This window comes from Protopterus annectens, chromosome 11.part0 (genome assembly GCF_019279795.1).
Source record: "Protopterus annectens isolate FY-2018-M chromosome 11.part0, PAN1.0, whole genome shotgun sequence".
Classification (NCBI taxonomy): domain Eukaryota; kingdom Metazoa; phylum Chordata; order Ceratodontiformes; family Protopteridae; genus Protopterus; species Protopterus annectens.
The window spans coordinates 1,504,311,343-1,504,330,217 of NC_056745.1; the positions used below are offsets into that span (position 1 = coordinate 1,504,311,343).

General features: G+C 41.5%; 1 protein-coding gene across 2 annotated transcripts in view; it reads left to right on the top strand.

Moving 5' to 3' along the window:
• Positions 1–18,875, top strand: part of GRM8 (glutamate metabotropic receptor 8) — a 2,748,719-nt gene that overhangs the window by 1,268,986 nt on the left and 1,460,858 nt on the right. The gene's annotated exons all lie outside the window — the stretch shown is intronic.

The following is an 18,875-nucleotide window of genomic DNA, read 5'->3' on the forward strand; positions in this document are numbered from 1 at the left end:
ACAGTATTACTCACTCATAGTCCATGTGGATGTAAATGACCTGAGACATACCTCCCTAGACTATAAGAATAGAGATTTAATGGAGCTCTCAGAACATATGTATGAGGCCAGTTTAAGCCTAGCACTATGCAGCATTTTACCTTCTCCAAGGATATTGCCACAATATAAACAAAATATTACTGACTTTAATAATTGTGTTAGTTTCTGGTATCATTCTAAGGGGTGAAATATTTGTCTGCATGGGAAGAGATACTCAACAGACCACTTTACTTTGCTAGGGATGGTCTTCCCTGCTCAGATTTAAAATGTTAGCATAAGCATTGTTCTCACCCATAATGCCTTTTTTAAGCAATGCCAAACAGAAAGTACTTCTGATATGGCAAATGAAAACCAAGAAAATGAAAAGGTGTTAATGCTCAATGCTAAGAGACTAAACAAATAAACTCCACTCCCTAGAAACTATATTCACCCTAGAGCATACTGATATTTGTGCAGTTACTGAGGTATTGTTTAAAGCCAAGGAGAGCACACTGAGAGTACAAGGTTATAATGTCTACAACACATTTAGACCAGTTACTACATAGACAGGGACTAAAGGTGGAGGTGTCTCTCTTTACATCCAAAATAAATATATCTCAAGGCTGGTCAACAGGACAATGCACTTGAGCTTCTCCATGTTCAAATCACTATAGGCAAAATACAATACCACTTCCTTGCAAGCTATAGGTCCCTCTGTATGACCCAGAAAACCCATACTGTGTATTTAATCTTATTGGAAACACTCACCATCCAACCCAATAGCAGATTCATGGGTGACTTTAATTACCCTCCTATTAACTGGGGATGATAAACAACATCAAATGTACAGGCACGGAGATTCCAGGATTTTGTAAACACAAACTCCCTGGACCAGGCTCTCAAAACACCAGCCAGGGATGCAACCATACTGAATCTGGTCTTTACTAATATGAGAGAGTGCTGCACACCCCCTAGTGATATGTCTCTCTGGTAATGTCAGACAACAAAATGGTCCCCTTTGAAGTAAAAATAAAACTTGGAACCCCAGATAACCCTTGAATATTTATTATTAATATAAGTCTAACATCCTGCTTTTAAGTAATAACCTGGCAACCTTTTAAGCCCCAATAAACTCTGAGAACACTGCTGCCTATGTAGAACTGTTCACAGAAGTCCTAGCGGCACAGAGACAGCTGCAGCCATCAGGAAAATGTACAGAACTAACTTAAAAAAATAAGCCACCCTGGTGGAATTACAACATCGACAGCCTGCATAACAGAAGGAAGAACATCATGGCAAAAATTAGGAATTGCAGCACCCAGAAGCACAAATGTACTCTCAAACTAAACAAAAAAACTCAGAGGACAAATAAAGTCTACCAAAGCCAAATTTTAAGTAAGTTTGGCCTCCCACCCAAGGACAATCTCAAAGGCAGAACACATTTATGTGCAGAGCTTATTGCTAATTGAGCCACCTATACTAAGCCAGAAGATATATCGAACCTGCTGGCTGACAACTTCAACTTCAACTTTACTCCTCTCTCCCCTCAATCCATGCTAAGAAAATACCATCAAATACAACTCCCAATGCTATTACTAAGAAACAGGTCCATATTGCTCTCTCTAAGGCCAAGAACACTGCATCAATGGGCCCAGGCATCATCCCATGATGCCTTCTAAATAGCATGGAACATGAGCTATCAGGCCATCTGAAATTGCTATTTAACTGTAGACTCCAAACAGGCTTTATACTGTATGAATGGAGAACAGCAGCAGTCATCCCTCTGCATAAAGGTAGGCCATCCACAGACCATGGAAACAACAGACTCATAAGCCTTACTAGCCTGATATGCAAAGCCATGGGATAAGTTATCATGGAAATGATCACTAATGACACAGAAGACCTCCAGACACTGGAACCAACCAAATCCAGTTGCATCCGTGGCAGGTCATGTCTAATCAACTTGGTGGACTTCTTTGAGAATGTTACCAAAGCAATGGATGGCAGCAAAATGGTTCACATGGCCTACCTTGTCCTGCCCAAGGCATTTGACACAATACCCAACTCTGGCACTGTTGGCAAATTCAAAAGGTAAGGTACAAACCCTTATGTTACCCATTGGATCATCAGCTGGCTCACAGACAGGCCCTAGGAAGTTAAAATTGGGGAGTCCACCTCTACAAAGAGACCGGTCACAAAGAGAATCCCTCAGGAGTCAGTCCTGGGTCCAATTCTTTTTGGCATTTACTTCTCTGAAGTCAAGGCCAAAGTCAATGGCCTCTCGTTGACAAAATTTGCAGATGATTGCAAATTAGGAGCAGCCATTGAATCTCCCACTGACACAAAGTTTTTTCCATACAGGGCTGACACAGACAAATAACTGGTGTAATAGCCAGGCATGGACTACAACTAAATGCCAAGAAATGCAGAATAGTATCCTTTGGGAAGTCATTCACCCTTGGTAATTATCAGAATGACAACACACCTGTAAGAGCTGACCCAGTAGTCAGGGACTTGAGGACACACACAGACAGTAATCTAGCTTTTGATCATCACATTCTACAGTAGTAAGGAAATCATTTTATGTTGTGCAACTTACAAACAAAGGTATGGCATCTAGATCCATGGAAGTCATTATTCCAATGTATTCTGCATTCATCAGGCCTACCATTGAGTACAATGACCCCTTTGGTATGTACCTAATCAGGAATATTGAACAACTGGAATATCCAAATAGGTGCAGGGCATAAGTAGCATGTCCTATGCAGACCACCTCAATGTCCTATCCCTACATTCTGCCTCCTACAGCTGTGAAGGGAAAATCTATGTCTAGTGTACAAAGCATTGTCAGCTCTCACTCTGCGGGACCTCCTGTGTTGCTTGTCTTGTTTTCCATTAAAGACAAATGGGGGGAGGGTAGTTCATTAACATGCTTTATTACAAAGAAGCACATCAGGATGGATTGCAGCAGTACAAAATATAAACAAACTGATTAACTGACAGACTACACAGACATACTGTACATGGTTACATCTCAACAGCTTCCTACAAAATGGCAGTCAGTACTCAGTATTGATATACCTGTGTAAGCTCCTAGAAAGCTTCTTAAAGGTGCACACACATTGAATTGCATCCTCCCTCTTTATTGAATTGCCAACAATACAATGACATTTGAAAATAAATATGCAATGGCACAGGCAATAAAAAATAAACACAACATTCATGTCCTTATGTCCAAGTTGCCATGCATTTGGAAAATGGTCTGGAAATGTGACCTGATCTAGTGATATAGAAATCAGAATAGTGTTTAGCAACAGGGACTGTCATTGGTAAACAAACAGTATCAGGAGTTTTGGGATTCTTCTCAGGAACAGGGATATTTACTGGAACGTGGAATTTACTGGAACATCCTCTGGAACTGAGATATAGAGTATTCCTCACAGGTATGATACTGCAATACTGTCTCAGACACCGGGATCAAATGTTTCCGATTCCACCTAAATTCTGCTCCTTGTGATTCTACAATGTACGATCTCGGTTCTGGCCATACACTTTTTACAACATCAATCTGATCAAAACCTTTGGACATCTGCAACCTCACTATCTCCCCTTTTCCTAATGGACTGAGTGGTTTGATGGTCTTATCATAATAGGACTTCTGGGATAAGTTCTTCTTCAACAGATTGGCTTGCACTGATCTGTTCACAAACCTGAACTGGTAAATAAATGAGAAATGTAATTAACTTCCCGTAGCCTGAAATTGCACTTCGGAAGATTCAGCTTAAGATTCACTTCATGTGCTCTTTCCAGAACTTTCTTCAGGTTTCTGTCATGCTCTGCTTCACCATTACCTCCTACTAGAATATCATCTACTATAATAGCACACGGATACCCAGAAAAAATTGGCTCCATTGCATGCTGGAAGACTTCACTGACAGAATTTATCCCAAATGGCATTCTCAAAAATCTAAACCTTCCAAAAGTATTACTGAAAGTGGCTAACAAGAAAGATATTTGGTCAAGCACAATTTGCCAAAATTAGCTCATTGCATCTCACATACCGGATCGGTTGAGGACCGGGTTAACAACGATCGCCACCAGTACTGTTAGCCAACAGGGTGCTGTTGGAAATTGGGCTACTATTGGCGGAAGGAGGTGGTTGGTGTGACAGACCAAGATGCAGAGGACAGGAAGAAATGGAAACAGATGATCCACTGTGGTGACCCCTAATGGGAACAGCTGAAAGAAAAAGAAAAGGAACTCATAGCATCTCACACAGAAAAAAACAGTGGCATTTGACATGAGAGCAGCAACTTCTTCAACTGTACGCATTGGATGTTGAGGTATTTTCAGTGCTTTGTCAAATCTTGTGGATCAATACATATTCTGGTATAATCTGAGATTTTCTTATGAGCAATGACCATGGATGATACCCATCCAGTTGGTTCTGCAACTGGACAAATTACACCTCGTTGCACCATTTTATCCAGCTCAGCTTTGACTCTGTCCTCATATCTACTAGAACTTTCTAGGCTGGCCTGACAACTGAACTAACTTCAGGGTTTAACTTCATGGAGTACACAACTGGGAGTTTGCCTAGTTTGAATTCAAAAAGATCAGCATAGGTAGAAGAAACAGACTGGGTGAAATTAGAACAGTGGTCTTTCAAGCTAACATGGTGGACTAACTTATTAAATGGAAGTAGTCCCATTTTCAAACTGTCTCTGAGGCCTAATAATGATTGCTTGCCTTTCGACCACATAAAATTGCAAGTCATAGTTGTTCCCAGCAGAGTAACATGAAAGCACTACTGAATCTTCAGTTTGAATTTCTTCACCACCATAAGCAAAAAGCTTTACACACTTTGCCAAATCAAGCTTCTCACCAGCACATATTCTAGCAAACTTTTCTGCTGACATAACATTGCACTTTGAACCTGTATCAACTTTGTACTCTATGGGTCTTCCATGTATCCAAACCGTACAAAATACTGCATTATTTGCCCATAAATCTACTGCATTGACTGTTTCATTAAGCACAGACACACCATCAACATAAATAATAGGGTCACAGCTATCTAATTAATTGACTTGTCTCTTTGAATGTTCTCTTTTAATAAAAGAATGCCCCTATTTGATTTATAAAACCTTTTAAAATGATTCCACTTCTTATATTTGTGGCATTATTGACCAAAAGCTAAGCAATTTTCTCTTTTGGGCTCATGATTTGCACCATAATTACGACAGTTGACTATGAAACTATGTAGAGGCACATTCATTGAGCTTGCTGACTCACCCTTGTGCTTCACTGAGACTGTGCATACTCTGGAATTTGCTAGAAAAGTACAAGGTTTCCCTGTGACTGTTTCAGGGCTTACAGTTGCTGCCATGTGCTTGGGCCTGTTTCTTTTAACCATTTGCTATATACTATCAACATGAGCAATAGAAGATAATGGAAGCATGAATTTCTCATTTGTAAGCATTATTGTGTTCTTTTATGTTAGGTCATATATCTAACAAATCTCAATGGCCTTATTCAAAGTTAAATTACTGTCACAAAGTAAAATCTTTCCCACAACATCATGTTTGACGCCACATAGTAGTCTGTCTTTTATCAAGTCATCCCTTAAATCACCAAATCTGCATACTTTAGCTTTATTTCTCAAATCAGTTATATATGCTGCAAAAGTTTCCACAGTCTTTTAATCTCTTGTGTAAAACAAGTGCCTTTCCATTGTAATATTTGTCTCGTGTTTACACATTTCTCTGAATTTATGTTTTAAGCACTCAGGGTCTTCCCTTGACTCAGCAGGCACAACTATATGCTGGATTCCCCCTCTCTAGAAAATACAGCAAATGCATACACAAATGAACATTCTTTTTCACTGGCTTCTGAACCAGCTAAATTAAGCAGAATAAATGCTTTTGTATGGTCATCTTTTCAGAAAATGCAGCTTGTATGAAAATATTGTACTCTTACTCAAACACTCTTCAGTTCTCTGCAATATTATTGTGAAGACTGGTAGGGATGGGTGAAGGCTGCCAGCCTAGTCAAATAGAGTTTGATACATAACTCTGCCATTTGTAAATATAAATTTAAAATACAGGCTTGTGTCTTAAATTTAAAGAAATGCTGTTTAACAATGTGGGAACATTGGCATTTACTGTAAGAAAAACTAAGTCAAGCATTTCTTATTGGTCCTTTGAAATTAAAATTACTTTATGTCTGTTCCTTTGAAGATAGAATTTGGAGTCAATGAGTCTGGAGTAAGAATCCTGCCTATTGTTTTAAGGCTAAAGTTAATGACCAGAATTTTCATGTGGAATGTCTTTTATTGCTTTGCTCTAAGTGTAAAATAATGTAAATGCAGTTAATGTGTAGCCTGGGAACTCCAGGAAGGGTGAATAAGATGATGTAATGTTTATCAGAACTAGAGTTTCAATTTAAACAGTGAGAACCAGAGATTGTTAAGCATTTTGATCTTGGACATCTAACCCTATAGCACTGCCTGTTGTCTTAAGTAAATTATCTTAGAAGTATGTTTTCTTGTAGAAATAGCTAGGACTATAAAGGTTAGACTAAGTGTTTTTCTGTTATGTCAGAATTGTACTATGGAATTATTTTAAGTTTGTGTATGATCTCTGAATTCTTGAGTAGCATTGTATTTTAGTAGTATTTTCTTGTGTCTTTAGTATTTATTATTAAATATTTTAAAAACCTTTTACCTGTGGCTGGTTTATGTAGAGATAAGTTAATCTCTAGAGTATATTGCATATTTATAGAGTTTACTGTCTAAGCCACTCCTATAGCTTTAGCCCTGGGCTATACTACCAATTGGATAATAATATTGCACAGTAATAATTGGACACCCTTTTAAGAGCCTTTGGGTAGCTGATAATTATTAGCTGGTGGTGGCAGTGATTACTACCGTATATTATAGGGTAAAGGGCACAGCTGGAGAATCTGTGTCAGCCTTTCCCAGGAGTGTCTGTGAAGTTGTATAAATACTTGTCTCAAAGTGTGTGTGTGTGTGTCAGCTACTTGGTCAGGGACACGAAGCACTGGTTGGACAGAGAAGGTACTGGAGGTTAGCTTACCAGCTAGACTGAGATCTGGACCCTATAGCTGTGCCAGTGAGGAGTCTTATTGGTGACCTGGGGAGCGAGGGAGCACCAGCCCCAGACTGACTGTGATCTCTGTGTACACTTAAGGGAAATTGTACTTTACTGTGTGTATTTGTTATCCTTTCTTCTAATATGAGACACACTTTCTGATGTTAGTGGTGAGGATTGAGGCTCCTTGATTGCTGGGTCAGGGCATGGGCGTCACAATTATTATCAAAGACAAGTGGACTAGGTTTTCGAAAGCCATTAGCCATGCCAACAAATTATGCCCAAACACACTGAAAATGGCCCTTGTAATTATGCACAAACATGCACACACAACCAATACTTGTAATAACATTCAAATGCACAATAAACTCTTTTAAATATACTTTGAAATGGCTGTATTTTGCAAAATAAAAAAAAAAACTGTACTGTAATACTGCACAAGCTTACAAACTCTTTGTATACTTAGGATATCTTGAATAGCTTTAATTAATGTGAAAAAGTAGCTCATGGTGAAACAATGCTTTTTCCTTATTTTATTACTGTTATGTGATTTGGACTTTATTTCAAACATTTTCTATAGTTATTTAAATATTTTTTATCAATGTGTCACAGTTTCAGACATTATGATTACTTAGAAATTTGTTTAGAGTATTCTGAGTGCTTCATTTTGTATTTTGCAAATAAAAATTCATTTAAGTAAGCTTTTATACCTGAAATTCATTTCTGACCTGTTTTTTTTTTGCAAATTAAACATACAGTGGTGATGATCCACTCCTCTGTATTCCTCCACCTTTAACTGAGTATCATCTTGCTCCAGAATATGAATTTCTGGATCCCATTCTGACAGCATGTCGCTCATCTTGTTTTCCATTAAACAGGAACAGGCAGGGTAGTTCATATACATGCTTTATTACAAAGAAACATACAGCAGAATTACAAAAATATAAATGAATGGATTAACTGACAGACAACACAGACATACATGCTTAACAACTTATTACAAAATGGCAGTCAGGTTTGCACGTGCTCAGTGTTTATACATTAGTGCAAGCCCTTAGAAACCTTTATTGATCTACATCCTGTTTATCTGAAAAACAAACAGCACCACAATTACCTGATCTAAAGACCTAAGCCTTGCCCATAACATAAATAGGACCTGCTGGAGAGACAAGTATGTATCCTAGAGACTACCCCTTCTCTGAAACAGGTTTCCCATCCATGCGCTGCATTTTCCACATATGAACAGTTCATTATATGGAGTGTTTCTATATACACATATATATATATATATATATATATATATATATATATATATATGTGTGTTTATATATATATATATATATGTGTGTTATATATATATATATATATATATATATATATATATATATATATATATATATAAAGAGAGAGAGATATGTGTGGATCTCTAGCAGATGATCAACTTTTCAGAAACTCAAAATTCATACAGTGAGGATTATATGATAGAGTTTCTCAAATCTCAAATATCAAACAATAAAAAACCTCACATAAAAATCTATATTTCTTTACATTTTTGCATAGGGACAAGCCCCACAGCACCCCCGCAACCCCTGCAAATTATTTACCAACTCTAGGATTGTACTCCAATCAGGAAAAGGATAACTTTCCTGATCTGCTCAGTACTGCGATCTCTGTTCAAAAATGTTGAGTTTTCAAAAACTCAATCATATGGTCCTGACCATATGGATTTTGGGTTTCTGAAAACATGATCGTCTGATTGGGATGCATATTTATATCTGCTTATCTAACTATATATATATATATATATATATATATATATATATATATATATACATGTATATATATATATATATATATATATATATATATGTGTGTGTGTGTGTGTGTGTGTGTGTAAAACATTTCAGCAAGGGAATATAGGAAAGATATTCCTTTAGAAAGTGCATGGTAGCTGTTATTTTTGTGACTTATTTCTTACATCTTTCTAACATTCAAATATTGTTTTTTCTTACAGGAGATATTGTATTTTTTATATAATACAGACCTCATTTATTTATTTATTAGACATCTGCTTACTGGAAAAGTCCAACTGGGCCAGAAATATTCCTTTTCAGTGGTGGCCCAGAGAGAAAAGTTCCATTATTATAGAAAAGAAACAATGCAGAGTTGACTAAGTTGGTATAAGAGTTGCTCGATAAGTATATATACATTACAAACATCGGATAACTTAGCATTGCATATAGTGATAGCTATTTGGAAAGATATGATGTAGGATGTAAGTAGAATGAACAGGGTAGAGAAAGCAGAAAAAATGAAAAGGAAAGAAGAAAGGGAGGAACAGAGGTAAATAGAAGGAGTTCAGAGAATTAGGGATATTATCAGCTGGGGTCGAGCATGAGCAGATCTAAGATTTGGAAAGATATTCCTCAAGTGAGAGTTTAAAGGATGCCTGTTTTTGGTTTGATGTGATAGTTAAGGGCAGGTATTCTAGATTTTGGCTATGGACAAAGAGTAAAGACTTTGGCCAGCTAGTTTGCTGGGGGAGTTGCTCATTGAGAAGTTGCTTATTTCCTGACATGAGAGATCTTTATGGTATGCACCTTTGGAATATTGTAATAAGAGCTGGGCAGGCCATAGGTCTATGAATGATTTTACAAGCCATTTTGAGTTGATGGAAGGTATGGTATTGTGGGAGTTCAAGCCACGAGAGTGTGGAGGTGTATACAGTGATGGGTGGAATGGTATACAGTCAGGTATTGTGGTAGTGCAGAGGGGTATACAGTGATGTGTAAAGGGGTATACACTGAGGTATTTTGGGAGTGCAGAGGGGTACACAGTGAGGTATTTTGGGAATGTGGAGTGGTATACAGTGAGGTATTATGGGAATGCAGAGGGATACACAGTGATATGTGGAGGGGTATGCAATGACATATTGAGGAAGTGTGGAGGGGTCTACAGTGAGGTATTATGGGAGTGTGGAGGTGGGCATAGTGATGTGCAGAGAGGTATACATTGAGGTACTGTGGGAATATGGAGGCGTATACAGGATGTTTGGAGGGGTATACTGTGATTTATTGAGGAAGTGCGGAGGGGTATGAATGATTTGTGGAGGGGTCTAAAATGAGGTATTGTGAGTGCTTGGAGGAGTATACAGCATGCCTGGAGGGGTATACAGTGAAGTATTGTGGGAGTGCGGAGGGGTATACAGTGATGTCTGGAGGGGTATACACTGAGGTTTTGTGGAGTGCAAAGGGATATACAGTGAGGAGTTGTGGAAGAGTAGTGGATATACAGTGATATGTGAAGGGGTATACAGTGAGGTATTGCGGGAGTGTGGGGTGATACACAGTGATTTGTGGAGGGGTATACAGTGAGACAGTGAGGCATTGAGGGAGCGTGAAGGGGTATACAGTGATGTATGGAGGGGTATACAGTGAGGCCTGAGGGGTATATAGTATGTCTGAAGTGGTATAAAGTGAGGTATAGTGGGAGTGCAGAGGGCTGTACAGTGATGTGTGCAGGGGTATAAAGTGAGGTATTTTAAGAGTGTGGAGGGAAATACAGTGATGTGTGGAGGGTTATACAGTGAGGAATTGTGGAAGTGCGTAGGGATATATAGTGAGGTGTTGTGGGAGTGCGGAGGGATACAGTAATGTGTGGAGGGGTATATAGTCAGGTATTGTGGAAGTGTGAAGGGGTATAAAGTTATGTGTGGAGGGGTATACAATGAGGTATCATGGGAGTGCAAAGGGGTATGCAGTAATATGTGGACAAAAATACAGTGAGGTATTGTGGGATTGCGGAGGGGTATAGAGTGAGGTGTTTTTGGAGTCTGGAGGGTATACAATGATGCGTGAAGGTGTATACTGTAAGGTATTGTGGGAGTGGGGTGAGACATACAGTGAGGTATTGTGGGAGTGCAGATGCAGTTGTATATACAGTGATGTGTAGAGGGTTATACAGTGAGTTATTGAGGGAGTGCATAAAGGCACTCAGTGATGTGTGGAGAGGTATACAGTGAGGTATTGTGGGAGTGCAGAGGGATATATAGTGCTGTATGGAGGGGTATTCAGTGAGGTATTGTGAGAGTGCAGAGGGGTAAACAATGAGGTGTTGTGGGAGTGTGGAGGGTTTACAGTGATGTGTGGAGGGTTATACGGTGAGGTAATGTTTAAGTGCCCAGGGCCAAACAGTGATGTGTGGAGGGGTATGCAGTCAGGTATTGTGGAAGTGTGGAGGGCTATACTGTGATGTATTATGGGAGTGTTCAGGGGTATACAGTGATGTGTGGAGGGGTATACAGTGAGCTATTGTGGGAGTCTGGAGGGATATAGAGTGATACATGCAGGGGTATACAGTGAGGTTTTGTGGGAATGAGGAGGGGTATACATTGTGTCTGGAGTGGTATACAGTGAGGTGGTTTGAGAATGCAGACAGTATACAGTGATGTGTGGAGGTGTATAAAATGGGGTATTTTGGGAGTGTGGAGGGGTAAACAGTGATATGTGGAGGGGTATACAGTAAGGTAGTGTAGGAGTGTGGAGGGGTATACAGTGAGGTATGGAGGGGTATACAATGGGGTATTGTGGGAGTGCAGAGGGGTATACATGATGGCTGGAGGGGAATGCAGTTAGGTATTGTGAGAATGTGGAGGGGTGTACAGTGAAGTGTTGTGGGAGTGCAAAGGGTATACAGTGATGTGTGGAGGGTTATACCCTGAGGTAATGTGGGAGTGCAGAAAGTAAGGTGTTGTTGGAGTGCGATGGGTATACAGTGATGTGTTGAGGGGTATAAAGTGGGATATTGTGGGAGTTTGGAGGCTTATACAGGGAGGTATTGTGGGAGTGAGGAGGGGTTTACAGGATGTCTGGCATGGTATACAGTGAGTTTTTGTGGGAGTGTGGAGGAGTATACAGTGATCTGTCTAGGGGTATACAGTGAAGTTTTGTGGGAGTGTGGAGGTGTACACAGTGATGTGTGGAGGGTTATACAGTGAGAAATAGTGGGAGTGTGGATGGATATACAGTGAGATATTGTGTGAGTGGGGAGGGTATACAGTCTGGAGTGGTATACAGTGAGGTGTTTTGGGAGTGCAGAGGGTATACAGTGAGGTGTGGGGGTGCATAAAATGAGGTATTTTGGGAGAGCAGAGGGTATACAGTGATGTGTGGAAGGGTATACAGTGAAATGTTGTGGGGGTGTTGAGGGTTATACAGTGTGGTATTATGGGAGTGAGTAGGGGTTTACAGGATGTCTGGAGTGGTATACAGTGAGGTATTGTGGGAGTGTGGAGGGGTATACAGTGATGTGTGGAGGGGTATACAGTGAGAGATAGTGGGAGTATGGATGGATATACAGTGAGATATTGTGGGGTGGAGAGGGTATACAGTATGTCAGGAGTGGTATACAGTGAGGTGTTTTGGGAGTGCAGAGGGTATTCAGTGATGTGTGGAGGTGCATAAAATTAGGTATTTTGGGAGTGGGGAGGAGTATACAGTGATATGTGGAGGGGCTATACAGCGAGGTATTGTAGGAATTTGAAGGGTTATACAGTGAGGTATTGTGGGACTGTGGAGGACTATACAGTGATGTGTGCAGAGGAATACAATGAGGTATTGTGGGAGTGCAGAAGGGTATACAGGATGTCTGGAGGGGTAAATAATGAGGAATTATGAGAGTGCCGAGGGTTATATAGTGATGTCTGGAGGGGTATACATTGAGGTATTGTTGGAGTGCAGAGGGTTATAAAGTGTGTTGTGGAGGTTTATACAGTGGGGTATTGTGGACGTTGTGTGGCATTCAGTGATGTGTGTATGGTATACAGTGAGCTATTGTCGGAGTGCACAACGGTATACAGTGATGTGTGGCGTGATATAAAGTGAGGTATTGTGGGAGTACGGAGAGGTATACAGTGATGTATGGAGGTGTATACAGTGAGGTATTGTGGGAGTACGGAGGTGTGTAACATGATGCTTGGAGTAGTGTACAGTGATGTGCGGAGAGGTATAAAGTGGGATAGTGTGGGAGTGTGAAGGGTTATACAGTGAGTTATTATGGGAGTGAGGAGGGGTTTACAGGATGTTTGGAGTGGTATACTGTGAGGTATTGTGGGAGTGTGGAGTGGTATACAGTGATGTGTGGAGGGGTATACAGTGAAGTGATGTGGGAGTGCAGAGGATATACAGTGATGTGTGGAGGGGTATACAGTGAAGTGTTGTGAGAGTGCAGAGGGTATGTAGTGATGTGTGAAGGGTTATACCCTGAGGTATTGTGAGAGTGCAGAGGTGTTTACAGTAAGGTGTTGTTGGACGGCAATGCGTATACAGTGATGTGTGGAGGGGTATAAACTGGGATATTGTGGGAGTGTGGAGGGTTATACAGTGAGGCATTGTGAAAGCGAGGAGGGGTTTACAGGATGCCTGGAGTGATATACAGTGAGGGATTGTGGGATTATGGAGGGGTATGCAGTGATGCGTGGAGGAGTAAACAGTGAGACATAGTGGGAGTGTGGATGGATATACAGTGAGAAATTGTGGGAGTGTGGAGGGTATACAGTATGTCTGGAGTGGTATATAGTGAGTTTTTTTGGGAGTGCAGAGGGTATTGAGTGATGTGTATAGGTGCATAAAGTGAGGTATTTTGAGAGTGCGGAGGAGTATACAGTGACATGTGGAGGGGCTATACAGTGAGGTATTGTAGGAGAGTGGGGGGGTTATAAAGTGAGGCATTGTGGGAGTGTTGAGGGCTATACAGAGATGTGTTCAGCTTTCTACAGTGAGGTATTGTGGGAGTGCAGAGGGATATACAGGATGTCTGGAGGGGTATAAAGTGAGGTATTGTCAGAATGTGGAGTGGTATACAGTGATGTGTGGAGGTGTATTCACTGAAGTATTGTGGGACCGTAAAGGGGCATCCAGTGAGGTATTGTAGGAGTGTTGAGGGGTATACAGTGGTCTGTGGAGGTGTATACAGTGAAGTATTGTGGGAGTGCTGAGGGTTATATAATGATGTGTGGAGGGGTATACAGTGAGGTATTGTTGGAGTGCAAAGGAGTATAAAATGTGTTATGGAGGTGTATACAGTTAGGTATTGTGGAAATGGTGGGGCATTCAGTGATGTGTTTAGGCTATACAGTGAAACATTGTGGGTGTGTGGAGGGGTATACAGTGGTGTGTGGACTGGTATAGGTTCATAGGTAGGTACTAGGCTATCTGCCCAAAGGCATTTATAAGCCTAGCCAGAATGTGTTGATAAAATACAGTGAGCTATTTTTGGAGTGCACAATGGTATTCAGTGATGTGTGGAGTGGTATAAAGTGAGGTATTGTGAGAGTGTGGGGTGCGATACAGTGATGTATGGAGAGGTATATGAGGTTTTGTGTTAGGGCAGAGGGGTATATATGATGTCTGGAGGGGTATACAGTTAGGTATTGTGAGAATGTGGATGGGTAGACAGTGAAGTGTTGTGGGAGTGTGGAGGGCTATACTGTGATGTATGTAGGGCTATACAATGAGGTATTGTGGGAGTGCAGAGGGGTATACATGATGTTCGGAGGGATGTACATTTAGGTATTGTGAGAATGTGGAGGGGTATACACTGAAGTTTTGTGGGAGTGCGGAGGGTATACAGTGATGTGTGGAGGTTTATAAAGTGGGATATTTTGGGAGTGTGGAGGGTTATACAATGTGCTATTGTGGGATTAAGGAGGGGTTTACAGGATGTCTGGAGTGGTATACAGTGAGGTATTGTGGGAATGTGTAGGGGTATTCAGTGATGTGTGGAGGAGTATACAGTGAGACATAGTGGGAGTGTGGATGGATATACAGTGAGATATTGTGGGAGTGTGGAAGGTATACAATATGTCTGGAGTGGTATACAGTGAGGTGTTTTGGGAATTCAGAGGGTATACAATGATGTGTGTAGGTGCATAAAGTGAGGCATTTTAGGAGTGTGGAGGAGTATATAGTGATATGTGGAGGGGCTATACACAAGGTATTGTAGGAGTGTGGAGGGTTATACAGTGAGGTATTGTGGGAGTATGGATAGCTATACAGTGATCTATGCAGAGGTATACAGTGATGTATTATGGGAGGGAGGAGGGGTTTACAGGATGTCTGGGGTGGTATGCAGTGAGGTATTGTGGGAGTGTGGAGGGGTATACAGTGATCTATTGAGGGGTATACAGTGAAGTGTTGTGGGAGTGTGCAGGGTATACAGTGATGTGTGGAGGGGTATGAAGTCAGATATTGTGGGAGTGTGGAGGGTTATACAATGTGGTATTGTGGGAGTGTGGTGTGGTTTACTGGATGTCTGGAGTGGTATGCAGTGAGGTATTGTGGGAGTGTGGAGGGGTATACAGTGAAGTGTGGTGGGGTATACAGTGAGACATAGTGGGAGTGTGGTTGGATATACAGTGAGATATTGTGGGAGTGTGGAGGGTATACAGTATGTCTGAAGTGGTGTACAGTGAGGTGTTTTGGGAATGCAGAGGGTATACAATGATGTGTGGAGGTGCATAAAATGAGGTATTTTTGAGAGTGCATAGAAGTATACAGTGATATGGGGAGGGGCTATACATGAGGTATTGTAGGAGTGTGGAGAGTTATACAGTGAGGTATTGTTGGTGTGTGGAGGGCTATACAGTGATCTGTGCAGAGGTATACAGTGAGGTATTGTGGGAGGCCAGAGAGGCATACAGGATGTCTGGAGGTGTATACAGTGAGGTACTGTCAGAGTGTGGAGGGGTATACAGTGATGTGTGAACACGTATTCAGTGAGGTATTGTGGGAGTGTAGAGGGGCATACAGTGAGGTATTGTGGAAGTGTGGAGGCCTATACAGTGATGTGTGCAGAGGTATACAGTGAGATATTGTGGGAGTGCAGAGGGGTATACAGAATGACAGGGAGGCATATATAATGAGGTGTTGTCAGAGTGTGGAGGGATATACAGTGATGTGTGGAACCGTATTCAGTAAGGTATTGTGGGAGCATAGAGGGGCATTCCTTGAGGTATTGTGGGAGTGTGGATGGGTATACAGTGATCTGTGGAGGTGCATACAGTGAGGTATTGTGGATGTGGTGGGGCATTCAGTGATGTGTGGAGCGGTATACAGTTAGGCATTGTGGGTGTGCGGAGGGGTATACAATGATGTGTGGATCAGTATACAGTGAGCTATTGCCGGAGTGCACAAGGGAATTCAGTGATGTGTGGAGTGGTATAAAGTGAGGTATTGTGGGAGTACAGAGGGGTATACAGTGATGTGTGGAGGTGTATACAATGAGGTATTGTGGGAGTACGGAGGTGTATAAAGTGATGTTTTTAGGGGTATACAGTGATGTGTGGATGGATATAAAGTGGGATATTGTGGGAGTGTGGAGGGTTATACAGTGAGGTATTTTGGGAGTGAGGAGGGGGTTTACAGGATGTCTGGAGTGGTACACAGTGAGGTATTGTGGGAGTGTGGGAGGGGTATACAGTGAATGTGGAGGGGTATACAGTGAGGTGTTGAGGGAGTGCAGAGGGTATACAGTGATGTGTGGTTTGGTATACAGGGAAGTGTTGTGGGAGTGTGGAGGGTATACAGTGATGTCTGGAGGAGTATACAGTTATGGAGGAGTATACAGATAACTGTTGTGAGAGTGTGGAGGGTATACAGTGATGTGTGGAGGGTTATACCCTGAGGTATTGTGGGAGTGCAGAGAGTTATACAGTAAGGTATTGTTGGAGTGCGGTGGGTATACAGTGATATGTGGAGGGGTATAAACTGGGATATTGTGCAAATGTGGAGGGTTATACAGCGAGGTATTGTGGGAGTGAGGAAGAATTTACAGGATGTCTGGAGTGGTATACAGTGAGGTATTGCGGGAGTGTGTGGAGGGGTATACAGTTATGTGTGGAGGGATATACAGTGAGACATAGAGGGAGTGTGGATGGATATACAGTGAGATATTGTGGGAGTGCGGAGGGTATACAGTATGTCTGGAGTGGTATATAGTGAGGTGTTTTTGGAGTGCAGAGTGTATACAGTGATGTGTGGAGGTGCATAAAGTGAGGTATTTAGGGAGTGCGAAGGAGTATACAGTGATATGTGGAGGGGCTATACAGTGAGGAATTGTAGGAGTGTGGAGGGTTATACAGTGAGGTATTGTGATAGTGCTGTGGGCTATAAAGTGATGTGTGCAGAGGTGTATAGTGAGGTATTGTGGGAGTGTAAAGGGGTATCAGGATGTTTGGACAGGTATACAGTGAGGTATTGTTAGAGTGAGGAGGGGTATACAGTGATGTCTGGAGGGGTATTCAGTGAGGCATTGAGGGAGCATAGAGGGGTATCCAGTGTTGTATTATGCGAGTGTGGAGGGGTATACAGTGATCTGTGGAGGTATATACAGTGAGGTATTGTGGCAGTGCCAAGGGTTATATAGTGATGTGTGAAGGGGTATACAGTGAGGTATTGTTGGAGTGCAGAGGGGTATAAAGTGTGTTGTGGAGGTGGATACAATGAGGTATTGTGGAAATGGTGGTGCATTCAGTGATGTGTTTATGGTATACAGTGAGGCCATGTGGGTGTGCGGAGGGCATACAGTGATGTGTGGAGTGGTATACAGTGAGCTATTGTTGGAATGCACAAGGTTATTCAGTGACGAGTGAAGTGGTATAAAGTGAGGTATTGTGGGAGTATGGAGGGGTATACAGTGATGTGTGTAGGTGTATACAGTGAGGTACTGTGGGAGTACGTAGGTGTATAAAGTGATGTTTGGAGGGGTATACAGTGAAGTGTGGAGGGGCATACATTGAGGTAGTGTGGGGGTGCAGAGGGGTATACATAATGTCTGGAGAGGTTTACAGTTAGGTATTGTGAGAATGTGAAGGGGTATACACTGAAGTGTTGTGGGAGTGGAGAGGGTATACAGTGATGTATGGAGGATTATACCCTGACATATTGTGGGAGTGCAGAGGGGAATACAGTAAGTTGTTGCAGTACAATGTGTATACAGTGATGTGTGGAGGGGTATAAATTGGGATATTGTCAGAGTTTGGAGGTTTATACAATAAGGTATTGTGGGAGTGAAGAGGAGTTTACAGGATGTCTGGAGTTGTATACATTGAGTTATTGTTGGAGTGTGGAGGAGTATACAATGATGTGTGGAGGGGTATACAGTGAAGTGTTGTGGGAGTACGGAGGGTATACAGTGATGTGTGGAGGTGTATAAATTGAGATATTGAGGGAGTGTGGAGGGTTATACAATGTGGTATTGCGGGAGTGAGGAGGGGTTTACAGGCTGTCTGGAGCGATATACAGTGAGGTATTGTGAGAATGTGTAGGGGTATTCAGTGACGTGTGGAGGAGTATACAGTGAGACATAGTGGGAGTGTTGATGGATATACAGTGAGATATTGTGGGAGATATTGTGGGATATGAATCTATGAATCTATGAGTGTGTAGAGTATACAATATGTCTGGATGGTATACAGTGAGGTGTTTTGGGAATTCCGAGGGTATACAATGATGTGTGGAGGTGCATAAATTGAGGCTATTTTAGGAATGTGGAGGAGTATACAGTGATATGTGGAGGGGCTATACACAAGGTATTGTAGGAGTGTGGAGGGTTATACATTGAGGTATTGTGGGAGTGTGGAGGGCTATACAGTGATCTGCTCAGAGGTATACAGTGAGGTATTGTGTGAGGGCAGAGGGGTATACAGGATGTCTGGAGGCTTATATAATGAGGTATTGTCAGAGTGCG